The 18,382-nt window shown below is 44.9% G+C and overlaps 1 protein-coding gene across 4 annotated transcripts in view; it reads left to right on the forward strand.

Moving 5' to 3' along the window:
• The window catches only part of HTT (huntingtin), a 4,811,037-nt gene that overhangs the window by 777,803 nt on the left and 4,014,852 nt on the right, over positions 1-18,382 (forward strand). The window lies entirely within an intron of this gene.

Raw genomic sequence — 18,382 nt, forward strand, 5'->3', positions numbered from 1 at the left:
CATAGGGAAGAAGTAGGCTAGCTGCCCTTGCAGGCAGTTTTAAACATAGCTAATTTCCTTTTTGGTGCTTGAAATAACTTTTCACATTTGGTTATAGATTGGCATTACCCGTCCCATGGTTGTTAATTGTATATTACCCTTAATAAAATAACTAGGTTCATACCTTAGACAATTTGAGGTGACTTATACATGGGATAAAGCATTTAGGAGTTGCCTCTGTCCATTAGCAGTACAGGGGCAGTCCTAGGATAAAGTTTGTATTTCCCATCAGTGTTCTTCGTGTTTCACTGTTGCAGTCATTACATTTGGGGGGGTCATCTGCTTGCAGGTTGCCCTCAAGTCGGCCTGATTAACGAAGTCTTGGGTCTTGTGTCGGTTGCTTTCCCTTCTTCTATGCCGTCAGGTCGTCAGGGGTATAAAACATGCAGCTGACGCCAATACATCAGTCTTTCTTACCGTGCGGTGCCTGAAGCAGAAGCAGTTCGCAGGTGCCGGTCGGCCGACTCATGAAATTTTCATTTTCGAGTGTCAGAACCGAAGTCTTCAACTAAAAGCTAAGTATCCCGTTGGGGAAACTTTTTCTTGCTCCTTTCCATTGTCAGTAAAAGTTAATTTCATTACTTGTGGAAAGCAAATACCTCATAAAGATTTTCATTCATACTGTATTCCTTGCCTAGGCCCTGACCATGACGTACCTTGCTGTCGGTTTTGTGCTTTATTTAATCAGCGCACTGTCCGTCTTCGGAATATTTTTGCCTCTAAATATTTTGGTTCTCGATTTAATTATCCAGAAATGTCGTCGGTTAGCCATCTGACTACCGGGATTCTGAAAAAACGCAAAGATAAAGACAGAGACCCGCCGCCGAGGTCCAAAACTGCCGTCGACGCTTTTCCTAAGCCAGTCGCCGGTACTCAGTAAGGCACTTTCGCAGCCCCCGATACCCGCTACTTCTGATTAGCAGGCCTCTACTGAGACCCATTTGGAGTCCGGTATGACGTGAGATACTTAAACTATCGAACCCACGGATGTCTCTACCTTGGATGGGTCCAGAGCCACTGTGCAGGCACCGGCTTCTGAGGGTGTATTCAGGCCTACGGACTTGCATATTAAATCGACGCCTCCTTCATTACTAAGGCCTAAATCTTGATCCATGTCTAAAAAAACGACGCCCAGGCCACATGCTCAGGCCCCTATGCCTAAAAAACAAATGATAAAAATGGCTGAAGGTCTAATAACTCTAATCGGGTAGCCAACCCCCACCCCTCTAAGACTCTTCTGATGACCTGAATTTGTCCTTACCTACTTATGAGGATTCTGATTCAGAGGACTCTATTCCCTCTGCTTCCCATCCTGAGGATTTTTCTTTTGGGGAAACATTATATACTCTAAGGGAGAATTTTCAGTGGGAAAGCCAGGAATTTTCTGATTCAAAAAAGAGGCTCAGGGATTTCTTTCTCCTACCTCAGCATAGGCCTTTGGCTATTCCTCCTGTACTAGACATTGTTGATGATGCTTTCTCAGAATCCAGTTTGGCCCCTGATTCCCTGCCTCCTGCTCCCAGTAAACCTGACAGATACTACAGGGTCCCAGAGTCCCACAAGTTCCTTTTCAAAAATCCTATTGCAGATCCAGAGACCGTTTCACAGGGGCCCAAGGGCATTAAGGCTTCTACTGCTAAAAATCCTACCCCTTCTGATAGAGACTGCAGGGCGCTGGATAGATGGGGGAAGAAGGTATACACTTATGCAACCTTGGCCATCAGGGAAGATGGGGAAAAAAGGTTTATATTTCAGCAACTTTGGCAATTAGAGCTTTAAACTGCCAATTTCATATGTTAAAATATCAGCAATGTGTTATTGGACTGCTTAAACAGAAAATGATGTTGATTCCTGACTGACTTACAGGACTTAATGCATTCTGCTGAACAAGTTGGAAAACACACTTTGCAATGTGGTTTTGATTCTTTAGAGGCCTCTTGCAGGGCTGCTGTTACTGGGTCTGTGCTTGGAAGGCATGCTTGGCTTAAGGAGCAATCTTTGCCTGATCATGTTAAGGCTAAATTGTTGGATGCTCCTTTAAATCAGGACCGCCTGTTTGGCAACGAGGCTGAAGAAGTTCTTAAAAAGATGGAAGATAAAGCTAAATCTATGCAAACTGTTAAAGATTTTTTACAAGTTCAGCCTCTGAGATTTAGTTAGGCACTGGCCTTCTAAGAATTGGTCCTTTCCAGCCCCTTCCAGGTCTTCTCAAGCCAAACCCAGACACAGCAAAAACCCTAGGTTTCAGTCCCAGGGGACTCACAGAACTAAGCAGTGAGGGGCCTCCACTTCCAAGTCTGGGAATAACAAGACACCCCCTATGGTAAACTGTCTCAGTGACTTCCTTTTAAAATTTCCAAGCACTTATCTTCTGACTGCCCCTTTGGGGGGAAAGATTGCTCTTCATGCAAAGAACTGGGAACTCATTTCCCAGGACAAATGGGTTTTAAATAGTGTCCCAGGGATACAGATTTCACTTCCACACATTGCCAATGCCAAGTGGGTGGCTGGATTTACCCCCAAATCAGTGGGCAGAGGCTCAAAAACAAGTACTTTCTCTCTTAAACATGGGGATTATTCAACTGGTACCAGAAGAGGAAAAGGGACAAGGTTTCTACTCCAGACATTTCCTGGTACCCAGAAAAGACAAATCATGGCGTCCAATCCTGGACCTGTGTACTCTAAACACCTTCTTGGAGATTCCAAAATTCAAGATGCTGACTCTTCACCATTTACTTCCTATGCTAGGCAAAGACGCCTGGTAGGCAACACTAGATTTAAAAGAAGCATACCTGCACATCCCAGTCAGGGAATCTTGCAGAAGATACTTACACTTCAAAGCAGGCTACATGCACTGTCAGTTCTCTGCACTGCCCTTAGGCTTATCTACTGCGCCCAGCGTATTCACAAAGTGCCTAGCTCCAGTTTATTGCATTTTGCAGACAAAGTAGTATTCAAATATACCCATACCTGGACAATTGTCTAATTCAGGCAGAAAGCCAGGACATATTTTTGAATCATCTGGCATTTGGAAAAAGGGTTCTAATTTGTCTGGGGTACACCAGACACGAAAAGAAATCACAACTGGTACCCTGTCAACAAATTACATTCCTGGGAGTTGATGGCTTGCCTCACGCCAGAAAAGCAAATTCATTTGACAACCTACTTCAAACAAGTGGCCACAAAAACCCTGCTATCTGCAAGACAAATACTGCAAGCCTTTGGGTTCATAGCCTCATGCATTCTTCTATTTCCATATGCAAGACTGCATATGAGGAAACTACAGTGGTATCTAAAAAGCCAATGGAGTTAACATTCTCACAGCCTAGAAACAATGATTCCTATCATACCTTGCCTATGCCTAGAGTTCCTTTGGTGGGCAGAGGCCTGCCACCAAAACAAGGGACTACCTTTCACACCACCCCGTGCCGCCCAAATCCTAACAACAGATGCATCAGACTATGCATGGGGGGCTCACCTGGCAGGGAAGTGCATTCACAGCAAATGGAACCCAAGTCATATGCACCTGCATATCAATCAAAAAGAAATGTTAGCTGTACAGATTGCTCTGACAACCTTCAAGGACTACATTCTTCCAGGACAACTAATGGTAAAGATGGACAACACCACGGTTATGTGGTACATAAGCAGGGGGGGTACACATTCTTACCCCTCTGCAGACTAGCCAAGGCATTGTGGAACACAGCCTTGAGCTACCAAGTGCACCTACAAGCTTAATTCCTGCCAGGAAAATTAACTACACTGTCAGACGGACTAAGCAGAAACCTCATGGACCCACATGACTGGAAACTGGAACAAAGGATTTTCAACATGTTGACAAGCGAATGGGGGAGCCCAGATATAGACCTGTTTGCCTCCCCCCAGAACTACCAATTGGACAAATTTTGCACAAGGACTCCCCACAAACAAGCCTGGAAAGTGGACGCTGTGTCCTTCAGCTGGAAAAACCTGTCCGTTTATGCCTTTCCTCCTCTGCTTCTCCTCTCCAAAGTACTACTAAAGATCAAGCAGGACAAACCAAGGACAATATTGATTGCACCAGACTGGCCGTGCCAACACTGGTACCCCCTCCTGCGCAGTGTGTCACGGTTATCTCCATGGCACCTGCCTCAGACTCCTTCCCTGCTGTGTCAGCAGGAGAACCATATTCTGCACCCTCAGCTTCCAGCACTGAACCTTGCAGCTTGGCTAATTACTTAAACTCTCCCTTACCATCCCTCAGCAAACCTGTGATGGATGTCATCTTAGAGGCAAGGAGGCCTAGTTCTAGAAAATCTTATGCTGAAAAATGGAAAAGATTCTGTGCCTGTAACCAATCTCAAGGAATGAGCACAGCCGCGCCCAGTTTACCTCAGATTTTACAATACTTAACTGAGATGCTTCACAAGGGCCTGTCTTGTTCCTCCATTAAAATCCACACCTCAGCTATTTCAACTCATTATAACACAGAACCTCCCCTCTTCTCTCATCCACTGCTCAAGCAGTACCTCAGAGGGGCCAAAAATTTGAGACCACCCAGGACAGCTCCAACCCCAGCCCTGGGACCTTAACTTGGTATTGGAGAAACTCGCTCTACCTCCTTTCAAGACAGCTGCTACTGCAGACTTAAAATTTCTTTCTTGGAAAACAGCTTTCCTTTTAACAATCACTTCAGCTAAAAGGGTATCTGAATTACAGACCCTTATGGCAGTGGAGCCTTTCATCATCTTTCATGCGGACAGGGTGTCGCTCAGAACCAATCCATCCTTCATGGCCAAGGTGGTATCCAGTGTGGCTCTTAATCAGTCCATTCATTTGCCAACCTTCTTTCCCAATCCACAGAACAAAGGGGAACGGATTCTGCATTCCTTGGATGTGCACAGACAACTTAGATTCTACTTGGACAGGACTAAACCTCAACTGCTGGTAGCATTTGCTGCAGGGGAGGAGGGGAAGGCTATTTCAAAACAAACCATTTCTAAATGGACAAGCCATTGCATTCATTTCTGCTATAAGCACCATGGAAAACCTATCCTCCAGGGGATCAGACCTCACTCCACCAGGGCTGCATCTACTTCTACAGCCTTTCTCAGAGGTGTGCCTACCAGGGACATCCTAGAAGCTGCTACCTGTAGTTCTGTACATACTTTCACCAAGCATTATCATTTGCCAATTTTCTCTAAATCCAGAGAGGCTTTGCCACTGCAGTCTTGCAGGGCCTTATAGCTGGCCCTAATGCTACCTAAACTCCTCCTCCCAACCATAGCTTTGGGAATCTACCCAAGTGTAATGACTGCAACAGTGAAACACGAAGAACATAACAGTTGTGTACACTTACCATAAATGTAGATGTTCGAGTGTATTCACTGTTGCAGTCCTGGTTACCCTCCCTCCTGCCCCCTAATGTCTTTTGGCTATACCTCTACTTTCCTTTACTATGCTTAAAAGCCTTTTTGGTGTATTTGCTTTTTTGTTGGAGGTATACCGCTGTTTTTTTATGCTTAATTGCACCCCATCAGGGGGGCACCTGACATCTGGGGCAAGAAAAACTGATGTAATGGCGTCGGCTGCAAGTTTATACCCCTGACGACCTGACGTCATGGAAGAAGGGACAGCAACCGACGCAGGACCCAAGACTTTGTTAATCAGGCTGACTGAGGGCAACCTGCAAGCCGATTACCCCAAATGTAATGACTGCAACAGTGAATACACTCGAACATCTACATTTATGGTAAGTGTACACAACTGTACTTCGTGAGCAATCCATAGGTACCATCAGAGTGATGTGGTGTAAGAAAATTTGAGCAGCTTATCTCATCATCTTGGTGGCCTTCGTCATGCTTCACTAAATGTGTTTTTTTATCGACTAGGACTTTTTTTTTATGTCAGTCATTGTTTTTAAGTGCCCAGAATGTTTAATTTGTTTTTACTTGGCAGTGTTTTGAGAACATTTGTTTTACAAACAGACCAGTAATCCCTGACAGTAAAACTGCTGCATGAAAAACAAAATTGTTCCAGTGGGTAATATGCTAATTTAGTTTGAAAGTACAACAAGGAAGCAAATGTATTATTGCACACTTCATAAAATTGAGCAAATGATACAGTTGAAATGCTTATGCAGTACAATTCATAACAAAACTCTCAGTAGTCAGCATAATTGATGACATAAGTAAAGTGGGTTACTTCGGCTTGTTTAATGCCTTAAACTTTACTCACATGTCCTTGCATGCTGGCTTGACTGGGCATTTGCTGACTTCCATGTAGAGCAAGATTTACATATTCATTAATGAGCTTTAGGTGGTGTAAAGTTTGTGCACCAACTGGGAGAGCATGTCAAGTAGTATATTTTATATCCGTTATCGACTGACTGATTTTGACTATGTTCAACTTGCACATTGCCTTACTGGCATTCAAATAGCAGTGCTTGGCTACCCTCTTCTTGCAGTCTACTAAAGCTCAGAGTTGCTTGCACTGCCTGTAAGTGTTAGGGACAAATCACCAGGCAGTACAGGGACTACCTTACACACCCACCGACAAGTACCCTTCCGGTTGTTCCAGTGCCATAGCAAGAGCATGATCTCTTCGAAGACTGCTCCTTGCTCTTCATTTCTTCAGTTGCTCAGTTCTGATAAGAAACCCTTTTAGATTTTATTTCTTCCCTCTGCTTTTACTATCAGTGCTTGAATAGTGTGTTTTGCTGCTTTGACTATTTTTTATGATTGGAAATTTGTATTTCCCTTCATAGCATAATGCTTATTGTTGGTTTCTGGGGATTTTTAATCTTGAAATGTGTTTTATGCACATTTGCTAACGCGTAGCAGAGTTTTTGTACTAGAGCCATTTTAATTCAGTTCCTGTTATTACCTCGTACTTCTAGAGCTGTCATTTAATTGCGCCTGTTGTTTCTGTAGGTTAAAAGCTTCACTTGGAAGTTTTGACAGGAAAACTTGCTAATTTAGAAGTTTTTTTCGGTACTTGCTTATTATCGCAACCACAGTCTAAATGACTCACTATGCAGTTCGGCATGGTACAGATAGGCAGACATTATCGCAACCACATTCCAGATGAGCTGAGTGACTGTTGCTATCTTTTCTGGCAGGCCTTCAAGCTTTCGTTTTATCTGGCTAACAAAATCCAACTTTTTTAGGATGTACTCTTTACAAGAGTAATTACATTAGAAGGTGTAACGGAAGACTATGGAAGGAATCAGTTGATTGTTTCTTCTTCTGTGCTGTAAATGTTACTGTGATGGCTGTCAAAAAATATTGAAAACCATGTTTTCTCTTGCAGTTTGAATGTAACCGAGCAGAATACTTTTTGTGTGAAGCTGCAAAGGAAAACAAATATTTTAAATGCATTTTCACAGCAATCGCGGTAACACTTCCATGACAGAAGAAGCAGTCAACCATTTTCCAAGCCCTGAGTGCATGCCAGGTTTCTTACCATGGGCAGTAGGTGAATAACCTCAGCAGCCATGCTGCTGCATTGTTACGAGTGGATGGATAGCATAGAAACTGAAATGGTACCAAATATTTCAGTGTTAAGCACTATAGAAAATCCAAGAAAAGTAATTGAAAATTGGCGGCACGCTACAGTAATGAGGCATAAGGACGTATTTTCAACCAGGAAGACCAAAATGCTCAATGTGTATGCTATTGTCAAGCATCCAGTGACCTGTACGTCCTGAGAAGGGTGAGACCAAAAAGCTCTCTGCCTTGCATGTTTAAATGTGGTACTTCCGCTACTTTCTGCAAACCATACAGCTTGCTCACTCCATAACACTGTAGCACTTTTAGTTTCTGTCATGCTGATGTTCATTGTGTTTCACTGTTGCAGTCATTACACTTGGGTTATCCTGCTGGCAGGCTACCCACAGTCGGCCTGAATTCCAAAGTCCTGGTCCGGCGTCGGTTGCTGTCGCCTCTTCCCTGACATCATTGCGCCAGGGGTATAAAAGATGCAGCCGACGCCATTTTCTTCAGTCTTTCTTGCTGCGCAGTGCCCGAAGCAAAAGCAGTTCGCAAGTGCCGGTCGGCTGACTCCTGAGATTTTCAAAATCGAATTTCAGATCCGAAGTCTTCAATAAAGCTAAGTACCCCATTTTGGAAACTTTTTTTCTTGCTCCAGACCGATGTCAGAAAAAGTTAACAATTGTATTTCTTGTGGGAAGCAAATACCTCATAAGGATTTCCACTCTTACTGTATTCCTTGCCTAGGCCCTGACAACGACGTTGCTAGTTGTCGGTTTTGTGCTTGATTTAACCAACGCACTATTAAGTGTCGGTACGATTTTGCTTTTCATTATTTTGGCAGAAGGTTTAACTACATAATGCCGTCGGAACAACCGACGACCGGAATTCATAAAAAAACCGCAAGGATAAAGACAAGGACAAGCATCCGAGGTCCAAAACTGATGAAGCCTCTTCTAGGCCAGTCGCCGGTTCGCCGGTGCTCAGTGAGGCACTTTCACAGCCCCTGACTCCCGCTACCTCAGAGCCACAGGCCACCTCCGACTCCCACGTGGAGACAGCTAGGCCTCTGGATACTCAAGGTATTGGCCCTTGGGAAATTAATCCCTCAGATGGGTCCGGAGCCACTGAGCAGCCATCGGCTTCTGAGGGTGTCTTCAGACCTACACAACTTTATATAAAGCCTACTTCAGCATCCAAGACAAAGTCTAAAACAGTTTTAAAGACAAGGAAACCAGTACAGCATTCTCCAGGACAGGCTTCTATGCCTAAGAAACAGAAACTCAAAATGGCCGAAGACCTAATTACTTTGATCAGGGGTTCCCATCCCCCTCCTGATAAGAGGCCTAGGCAAGACACTGAATATGATTCCTCTGATCAGGTTTCCATTTCCTCAGATTCCTCTTCTGATCAGGGATATTCTGTTCCTTCCTATGAGGATTCTAATGCTGAAGATTCTATTCCTTCAGCTTCTCCTCCTGAGGACTCTTCTTTTGGGGAAACCCTGCATACCATGAGGGAGCATTTCCATTGGGAGAGCCAGGATTATTCCAATTCTAAGAAAAGACTTGGAGGCTTTCTTTTATTTCCTCAGCACAGACCTCTTGCAATTCCCCCTGTACTAGACATAGTAGATGATGTTTTTTCAGAGTCCGGCCTGTCTCCAGACTCTCTACCTCCTGCCCCTGTTAAGCCGGACAGATACTACAGGGTCCCAGACTCCCATAAATTTCTTTACAAAAACCCTGCTGCTGACCCAGAAACTATCTCACAGGGTCCCAAGGGGGTCAAGGCAGCTTCTGCCAAACACCCTGTCCCCTCAGACAGAGATTCTAGGGCTTTGGACAGATGGGGGGGAAAAAGTTTACACTTCTGCTACCTTGGCTTAAGGGCTTTAAATTGTCAGTTTCATATGCTCAAATATCAGCAATACTTAATGTCTTTGTTAAAACAAAAAATGTTGACAAATTCTGAATGTTCTGAGAACAAAGATTTGCAGGATTTATTGCATGCAGCTGAACAAGTGGGAAAACATACTTTGCAATGTGGCTATGATACACTAGAGGCCTCGTGCAGGGCCACTGTTACAGGTTTTGTTATTAGAAGGCATGCTTGGTTAAAGGAACAGAATCTGCCTGATCATGTTAAAGCAAAATTATTGGATGCTCCATTACAGCATGATACTTTGGTGTTAAGGCAGAGGAGGTGTTAAAGAAAATGGAGGATAAGGCAAAATCTATGCAGACAGTAAAGGATTTCTTACAGGTACAGCCACCCAGATTTAGCAGGAACTGGCCCTCTAAGAATTGGTCCTTTCCAGTGTCAGACAGACCAGAAAGAGGCAGATTCAGATGCCCTAGAGGCAGGCAACAGCCCCAGGGCTCATACAGGCCCAAACAATGGGTTGCTTCTACCTCCAAAAGCGGAGAAGACAAATCACAGCCTTATAGAAAACAGTCCCAATGACTTCCCTCTGCCAGTGCCAAGCACTTATTTTTTGGCAGCTCCCTTAGGGGGAAAGCTAGCACTTTTTTCACAAAACTGGCACAAGATCACCCAGGACAGATGGGTCTTAAATATAGTCTCTCAGGGTTACAGGTTCCACTTTCACACCCTGCCAAAGGCAAAAGGCATGCCAGACCTGCCACACAATCAATGGCAAGAGGCACAAAAACAAGTTTCATCTCTCATGGACATGGGGGCTCTTCAGCCAGTGCCACAACAAGAGCAGGGACAAGGATTTTACGCAAGACTTTTCTTAGTACCAAGAAGGGACAATGCCTGGAGACCAGTTCTGGACCTGTCTATTCTAAATACTTTTCTGGACGTCCCAACATTCAAAATGTTGACTCTACAGCAGCTTCTGCCCATGCTGGACAAGAAGGCTTGGCTTGTAACTTTGGACCTCAAAGAGGCATACCTGCATGTCCCAATCAGACAATCTTGCAGAAGATACCTCAGATTTATAGCTGGCTCACTGCACTACCAATTCTCTGCATTGCCCTTTGGCTTATCTACTGCGCCCAGGGTCTTCACAAAATGCCTGACACCAGTAATTGCATTTTGCAGACAAAGAGGAATTCAAATATACCCCTACTTGGACGACTGCCTTATTCAAGCAAAGAACAAAGATATTCTACAACAGCATCTGACGTTTGTAAAATGATTACTAATTTGCCTAGGGAACACAGTAAACGAAAATAAATCAAAACTAGTGCCCTCTCAAGAGATAATAATCCTGGGTGCAAGCTTAAATACAACTGCCCAGATGGCTTATCTCATGCCAGACAAACAAAGGCATCTGACTTCTTACTTCAAAGAAATGGCAACAAAGACCCAGTTATCTGCAAGAAAAATTCTGCAGGCTCTGGGCTACATGGCATCCTGCAGTCTACTAATTCCATATGCAAGACTGCATATGAGGAAACTACAATGGTATCTAAAATGTGTTTGGACTCAACATTGCCACAGCCTGGAAATAATAATTACTCTCATTCCCTGCCTGCAACAGGAATTTCAGTGGTGGGCACAGGCCTGTCACCACAACAAGGGACAGCAATTCACCTTACCCACTGCCAGGCAAACACTAACAACAGATGCATCAGATTATGCCTGGGGGGCGCACATGGCAGGAAAATGTATTCGGGGCACATGGCCCACAAACCAAATGCATCTTCATATCAATCAAGAAGAGATGCTAGCTGTACAGAATGCCCTGACAGCCTTCAAGGATCTACTTCATCCAGGACAACTGCTGATAAAGACTGACAATACTACAGTCATGTGGTACATAAGCAAGGGGGCACACATTCCCCTCTGCAGGCAAGCCATGACTTTGTGGAACACAGCATTGACTTATCAAGTATCTGCAAGCACAATTCCTGCCAGGAAAGACAAATACTGTGGCAGACGAACTAAGCAGTAACATCATGGATCCTCACGAGTGGAAACTGGACCCACAAATCTTCAACCTAACAGGGAAATGGGGATGCCCAGACATAGATCTATTCGCTTCCCCTCACAACTGCCAGCTACAGAGATTTTGCACTCGGACTTATCACAAGCAAGCATGGAAAGTGGGGACGCCCTTTCATTCAGCTGGAAAGCCCTTACAGTGTATGCCTTCCCTCCTCTGCCTCTCCTCTCCAAGGTACTCCTAAAGGTCAGACAAGAGAAGCCAAAAATGATACTGATTGCCCCAGACTGGCCACGCCAGCACTGGTACCCAATCCTAAAGAGCTTGTCTCAAGGCCCAGCCTGGACATTGCCTCTAATACCTCATTTGCTGACCCAACAGAACAATCAGATCCTGCACAGCCAAATCAGAACCCCAAATCTGGCTGCATGGCGGAAAATGTAATCATTCAGAACACACCTCTCTCTAAAGCAGTTATGGATGTTATTTTGGAGGCCAGGAGGCCCAGCACCAGAAAATCTTATGCAGACAAATGGAAGAGATTCTGTGCTTGGAACCAAGCACAGGGAAATGACTCGCTAAAACCAAATATTCCAAAGATTTTGCAATACCTAACTGAGATGCTGGACAAAGGCCTATCCTTCTCATCAGTTAAGATCCATGCTTCTGCCATTTCAGCTCATTACAATACAGAACCACCTATCTTTTCTCATCCACTGCTAAGACGGTTTCTCAGAGGAGTCAAAAACATAAGACCTCCAAGGAGAGCTCCAATACCTACATGGGGCCTCAATTCTGTCTTGGAAAAGCTCACACTGCCTCCTTTTGAGCCTGCCAATACAGCAGAGATAAAATACTTTTCATGGAAAACCACGCTTCTCCTAGCAATAACTTCAGCAAGAAGAGTCTCAGAGGTACAGGCACTAAAGGCTGTGGAACCTTTTATTACTTTGCATTAGGACAGGGTTTCTCTAAGGACAAACCCGACATTTATGCCTAAGGTAGTGTCCAGCGTGGCTCTTAACCAAGGCATACATTTGCCTACATTTTATCCAAACCCACAGAATAAGGGGGAGAGACTTCTGCATACTTTGGACATACACAGACAGCTGCGCTTTTACTTGAAGAAGACTAAAGCCTTCAGAAAGACTGAGCAACTCTTAGTGGCATATGCTGCAGGTTCACAAGGAAAAGCCATTTCAAAGCAGACTTTCAAAATGGATAGGCCACTGCATTCGTTTCTGCTATTCACAACATGGCAAATAAGTGCCCAAGGGCATTAGGCAACATTCTACCAGAGCAGCAGCCACTTCAGCAGCCTTCCTCAGAGGAATACCAACCAAGGATATTTTGGAGGCTGCAACATGGACTTCAGTGCACACTTATACAAAACACTACCATTTACCTCTCTACTCTAAATCCAGAGCAGGTTTTGCCACTGCAGTTCTGCAGGGCCTCATAGCCACTCCAAACTCTATTTAGGCCCAGCCGCCCAACCTCAGCTTTGGGATTCAACCCAAGTGTAATGACTGCAATAGTGAAACACGATGAACATAGTACAGTTGTGTACCTACCATAAATGTAGATGTTCGAGTGTATTCACTGTGGCAGTCCAAGATGTTCATCGTGCATACAGCTGCAGTCATAACAGATGGGTTCTCCTGCCGTCAGGCGGGTCCTCGGTCGGCCGAATTCCAAAGTCTAGGTCCGGCGTCGGTTGTCGTCGCTTCTTCCCTGACATCAGAGCGCCAGGGGTATAAAAGAACCAGCCGACGCCATTTTCTTCAGTCTTTCTTCCGCGAGGTGCCCGAAGCAGAAGCAGTTCACAAGTGCCGGTCGGCCAGCTCCTGAAATTACGAAAATTTTGCAACCGAAGTCTTCTTTAAAGCTAAGTACCCCATTGGGGAAACTTTTCTTGCCTCAGACCGATGTCAGACAAAGTTAATAATTGTATTTCTTGTGGGAAGCAAATACCGCATAAGGATTTTCATTCCCTCTGCATTCCTTGCTTAGGCCCAGACCAAGAAGTCTCGGTCTGTCATTTTTGTGCTACATTCAACAAACGCACCATTAAGCGTCGGGCGGAGTTCGCCCAGCATTATTTTGGTAAAAAATGTAACTATATTATGTTGTCGGATATTTCGACTCCAGTTTTGTCTAAAAAACGCAAAGATAAGGACCGACACACGCGGTCCGCGGCCTCCACCGACACCACGCCAAAGCCTACTACAGGTGGTCCGGTTCTCAGTGAGGCGCCTACGCAGCCCCTGCCTACCGACGACACTTTATTGGCGGTGTCTTCAGTGCCCGAGGTCGCAGGCTCCTCGGCCCACACTCCGACTACAGATACCGAAGCCACTCTTGGTGGTGAATCTCAATATGTAGACAGGTCTGCCTCCTCTCAAGGTGTCTTCGGACCTTCCTCTTCTTTTTCTATCAAGGCTTTCACTAAGTCTAAAGCAGCCATGCATTCTAAGAGACAAGCTCCACAGGGCCCTTCCCCAGGCCCCATGCCTAAAAAACAGATGCTTAAAATGGCTGAGGATTTGATTACTCTTATCAGGGGATCTCAACCCCCCCCCCCCCCCGGACAAAAGGCCCAGAGTGGAGGAAGAAGCCCCCTCCTCTGACCAGGCCTCCATTATTTCAGAACACTCTGATGAACAGGAACATTCTTACTCCCCTTTGAAGATTCTGATGCTGAGGAGTCCATTCCTCTGTCTCCCCAGAGGATTACTCATTTGGGGAAACCTTGCATACATTAAGGGAACACTTCCACTGGGAAGGCCAAGAGTACTCAGATTCCAAGAAAAGGCTTAGGGACTTTCTCTTGCTACCTCAGCACAGGCCTCTAGCTATACCTCCTGTCTTAGACATCCTAGATGATGTGTACTCGGAGGCCTGCCTTAACCCGGATTCTTTACCTCCAGCACCAGTCAAGCCTGACAGGTATTACCGGGTTCCTGACTCTCACCAATTTTTATACAAAAGTCATGCAGCTGACCCAGAAACTATCTCACAGGGCCCCAAGGGAATTAAGGCCTCCACTGCAAAAAAAACATTACCTTCCGAGAGGGACTCCAGATCCTTAGAAAAGTGGGGGAAAAAGGTATACACCTCGGCCACCTTAACCATGAGGGCATTAAACTGCCAGTTCCATATGCTAAAGTACCAACAGTTTCTGTTATCACAGTTGAGAAGCAAAATGTCACAACCTGAACAACCAGACTTGAAGGAGTTGCAGGATTTGATACATAGTGCAGACCAAGTGGGTAAACATACCTTGCAATGTGGTTTTGATGCTCTAGAGGCCTCATGTAGAGCTGCTGTTACAGGACCAGTCATACGTAGACATGCCTGGCTCAAGGAGCAAACCTTACCAGATCATGTCAAAGCTAAATTACTAGATGCCCCTCTTCAAAAGGATGTATTATTTGGTGATAAAGCTGAGGAGGTATTAAAGAAAATGGAGGAAAAAGCTAAATCAATGCAGTGAAAGATTTTCTACAGGTACATCCTCCTCGTTTCAGTAGAAATTGGCCTTCCAAAAATTGGTCCTTTCCAGCCACGGACAGACCCCAAAGAGGTAGATACAGGCGCCCGAGGGGGCACAGGGCAATCTCAAGGATCATATAGGGGCAGACAATGGCAAGCTCCTACACAAAGAGGTGGTGAGGATAGTTCACAGCCAGTCAGAAAGCAAGTCCAATGACTTTCCCCTTTGCATGCCAAGCAAGGCTCAAATGGCAGCACCCTTAGGAGGAAAACTGGCATTATTTTCAAAAAATTGGCATATTGTCACAAAAGACAAATGGATCCTGGGCATTATAAGCAGAGGCTACAGATTCCATTTTCACACCCTTCCAAAAATGAGAGGCATGCCAAACCTGCCACACAATCAAAGGGCAGAGGCACAAAGACAAATTTCAGATCTCATGGACATGAAAGCTATTCAAGAGGTACCTACTCACGAACAAGGTCAAGGTTTTTATTCCAGACTATTCCTGGTACCAAGGAAGGGAAAAGATTGGAGACCTATATTGGACCTATCCATCCTAAACACATTTTTACTCGTACCAAAATTCAAGATGCTCACATTACAGCAGCTTCTTCCCATGCTGGGCAAGGAGTCTTGGCTGGTAACATTGGACCTCAAGGAGGCATACCTGCATGTCCCAATCAGACAAAATTGCAGAAGATACCTCAGATTTCTTGCAGGTTCAACCCATTATCAATTCTCTGCATTGCCCTTTGGCTTATCTACTGCGCCCAGAGTATTCACGAAATGCCTGGCATCAGTAATTGCCTACTGCAGACTTCAAGGGATACAAATATACCCATATTTGGACGACTGCCTGATCCAAGCGGACAGCAAGCACATACTTCTGAAACATCTGGCTTTTGTAATAAGGTTGTTGAATTCTCTGGGATACACGGTCAACAAAAAGAAATCAAGGCTAATACCCTCTCAGAAAATAATTTTCCTGGGTGCCAACTTGGACACAAACACCCAGATGGCCTACCTCACGCTAGAGAAGCAGGGGCAACTAACTCAATACTTCAAAACACTAGCAAATTTCACCAGGCTGACTGCAAGGAAAATCCTGCAGGCTCTGGGATTCATGGCATCTTGCATCCTACTAATCCCATGTGCAAAGCTGCATATGAGGAAACTTCAATGGTACCTGAAAAACCTATGGTCTCAACACAGCCACAGTTTGGAAACAGTAATACCACTAATTCCATGTCTTCAAAAGGAATTTCTGTGGTGGGCTCAAGCATGCCAAACAAACACAGGTCTCCCATTCTGCAAGCCTCAAGCAAATCAAATCATCACAACAGACACCTCGGACTACGCCTGGGGGGCGCACATGACAGATCGGTGCATTCAGGGCAGATGGTCCCAAAAAGAAAAGCACCTTCACATCAATCAAAAGGAAATGCTAGCAGTAACAAATGCTATTACAGCTTTCAAAGACCTTCTGCATCCAGGTCAACTATTGATAAGGACAGACAACACCACAGTAATGTGGTACATAAACAAACCGGGAGGAACCCATTCATACCCCCTGTGCTGGGTGGCCATGTCACTTTGGGACATGGCCCTGGAATTACAAATCGAACTTCAAGCACAGTACTTGCCAGGCAAGGAAAACACACTGGCAGACAACCTAAGCAGGAATATGACAGATCCACACGAATGGAAGTTGCATCCTCAAGTTTTTACAGAGATAATTCAAGCATGGGGAAGGCCAGACATAGATCTCTTTGCCTCCCACAAAAATCACCAATTGACAATATTCTGCTGAAGGACTTTCCACCCACAGGCCTGGAGAGTGGACGCTCTCTCTTTCAGTTGGACAGCAATGACAGTTTATGCCTTTCCACCTCTTCCTCTACTGCCCAAAGTTCTACTAAAAACCAGAGCAGACAGACCAAAGATGATTCTCATTGCTCCAGACTGGCCAAGACAGCACTGGTGTACCCACTCCTGAGGAGCCTGACGCATTCCCCTCCATGGACCCTACCTCGAATGCCTCTTCTTCTGACTCAGCACAGCTTCAAAACTCTTCAGTCAGCTGAAAACACTCAATCTGGCCGCATGGAAGATTCCTTAACATCACAACAGACCCTACTCTCCAAGGAGGTGCAGGATGTCATTTTGGAGGCCAGAAGGCCGTCTACCAGAAAAGCGTACTCCACAAAATGGAAACGGTTTTGTGCCTGGAATGAGAAAAAGGGCCAGGATCCTGGAAAACTGAATTTACCTCAAATATTACAATATCTAGCTGAGCTGCTAAGCAGTGGGCTTTCATTCTCCTCCATCAAAATCCATGCCTCAGCTATTTCTGCAGAATACAACACTGATTCACCTTTATTCTCTCATCCCCTCTTAAGACAGTTCCTCAGAGGAGCAAAGAATATAAAACCCCCAAGGAAACAACCAATACCTGCTTGGGATCTCAATTTCATACTAAAAAAGCTGACCCTGCCTCCTTTTGAGCCAGCTGCCTCAACAGATTTGCAATATTTGTCCTGGAAAACAGCTTTCTTTTTGGCTATCACCTCAGCTCGTAGGGTATCGGAACTACAAGCCCTCATGGCTGTGCAGCCTTTTATCATCTTCCATCAGGACAGAGTTTCCTTACGAACCAACCTGTCCTTTATGCCAAAGGTGGTATCCAGGGTAGCTTTGAATCAGGCTATACACTTACCTACCTTTTACCCTAATCTTCAAAACAAAGGGGAGAGACTACTACATTCCTTGGACATCCACAGACAGCTGCGTTATTATTTGGACAGAACAAAGCCTTTCAGAAAATCAGAGCAGCTCTTTGTGTCCTGTGCTGTAGGAGCTCAAGGGAAACTAATTTCCAAACAGACCATCTCAAAATGGATAGCCCACTGCATACGCTTTTGTTACTCTTTTCATGGTAAGACTGTACCTGCAGGCATCAGATCTCACTCCACAAGGGCCACAGCTACCTCTGCAGCTTTCCTCAGAGGAGTTCCTACCAAGGATATATTGGAAGCAGCCACTTGGAGTTCTGTGCATACCTTTTAAAAGCACTACCACCTACCATTATACTCCAAAACTAGAGCAGGCTTTGCCACAGCAGTCTTGCAGGGCATTCTGGCTCCTCCTAGTTCCACCTAGTGCCTACCATCCCTTTCTTAGCTTTGGGATTCTACCCATCTGTTATGACTGCAGCTGTATGCACGATGAACATAGTACAGTTTTGTGCCTACCATAAATGTAGATGTTCGAGTGCTAATACAGCTGCAGTCCAGGTTTCCCTCCCTCCTTCCCCTCTTGGGGTATTCTTTTATGGTGTATTTGCTTGCAACTACTGTTTTTTGATTATATTGCATTGCTTTATTGCACAAAATTATGTATTACCTTCCTTCTGGGGGCACCTGACATCTGGGGCAAGAAAAACTGAAGAAAATGGCGTTG

Source organism: Protopterus annectens, chromosome 2.part1, assembly GCF_019279795.1.
Source record: "Protopterus annectens isolate FY-2018-M chromosome 2.part1, PAN1.0, whole genome shotgun sequence".
NCBI classification, from domain to species: domain Eukaryota; kingdom Metazoa; phylum Chordata; order Ceratodontiformes; family Protopteridae; genus Protopterus; species Protopterus annectens.